This window comes from Tenrec ecaudatus, chromosome 1 (genome assembly GCF_050624435.1).
Source record: "Tenrec ecaudatus isolate mTenEca1 chromosome 1, mTenEca1.hap1, whole genome shotgun sequence".
Taxonomy (NCBI): domain Eukaryota; kingdom Metazoa; phylum Chordata; class Mammalia; order Afrosoricida; family Tenrecidae; genus Tenrec; species Tenrec ecaudatus.
Genome location: NC_134530.1, coordinates 17978824 through 17980134, shown reverse-complemented (window position 1 = coordinate 17980134; position 1311 = coordinate 17978824). Strand labels below are relative to the sequence as shown.

The 1311-nt window shown below is 42.8% G+C and overlaps 1 protein-coding gene across 1 annotated transcript in view; it reads left to right on the top strand.

Moving 5' to 3' along the window:
• ADGRE3 (adhesion G protein-coupled receptor E3) overlaps positions 1-1311 on the top strand; it is a 69281-nt gene that overhangs the window by 379 nt on the left and 67591 nt on the right. The window lies entirely within an intron of this gene.

Here is a 1311-nt window from a genome sequence, read left to right as displayed (position 1 = left end):
GCCAGGCGTGGAAATCGAGGCTTGTGCCCGAAGGGGGGGCGGGGTAATCTGGGCCTGAGAGGCGGGGCCTGAGATGAGGGAGGGAGGGCACTGGGCGGCGACTCGCTGACACCTCCCGAGTTCTTTTTTTTTTTCCTCTTGGCTTTCTCCCTGCTAAGCTAATTCCCTACAAAAACATACCCGAACTTAAGTTTGGAATGGGGGAGGAGTGGGTATGAAAAAGGAATTTTTCATTTATATTAAAAATAGGATAAAGACTAGATATACTACAATTTACCTTGATCGCTAAGAGTAAGATGTGGAAATCCTCCCAAGACGATAGATCTGACTCCTTTCAGTTGTTAAAAAAATTTTAATTACCGCGTACAGCACCTACATGCACATAGGGAGCGTTCAAACACAGTCTCATTCTAACTTTAAGTTGTCTTCACTAGAAACAACCGCTGTAACAAGTTCCTTCATATTCTTTATAAAGTAAAAACTGAAAGCTGGACTGTGTAAGACAAATCTGTCAGAGAAGGAACACTTCTATGCTTTCCTAAGTAGACAGTGAAGTGCTAACACTGCACTCTGACAAAGGCAGCAATCCTGCAAGACCCAGAAAAAAAAGCAGTGTTGACACTAAACAACCACCTAATACATATAATAATTTTTATTATTATTATTCAGCTAAGAGCAGAAGAGATGATTTATTGTGCACATTACATCTAGCCACAACTGAGGACAGAACTAGTCCAGAATGTCTTAGGCCTTGGACAAAGGATCAAAGCCAGACTGGTTAGGTTGAGCAAGGTGATGAGTTTCTTGGAGATGGAATGGCGACGGAAGTTCCAGATGCAGAGATGGTGGGTAGCACGCAGTCAACAGCTGGTAGCAGCGTCCACACCTCGGGCACTCCATATTCCTGCAGCTGTGGCTTCTGAGGGGGGTACCTGGTTGCTTTACTTGAACCTCTGCCTCATCTTCTCTTGTGCTTCAGTCTGCATATTCTCTTCTTCCTCCACTTGGCTCTCATGGTTAGGAGGTTTCTAACAAGATGGCGATAAAACCCAGAAACATAATAAATTTACAATGAGATGGGGGATCTGAGTTATACAATTGTAATTGCCAATAACATAAAAATAAAATGGAGAGGATTGATATAAATAAGAGAACTTTCAGATATTAAAGGGAATTTAAGTGATTTGGAACTAAAGGTTATCCAGTAATAATAATAACGGGAAAAAGCTGCTAACCATGCGGTCAGCAGTTTGTACCCACCAGTCCTCTAGAGCAGAAACATGAGGCTGCCTGCTCTCATGCGGAGGTGAA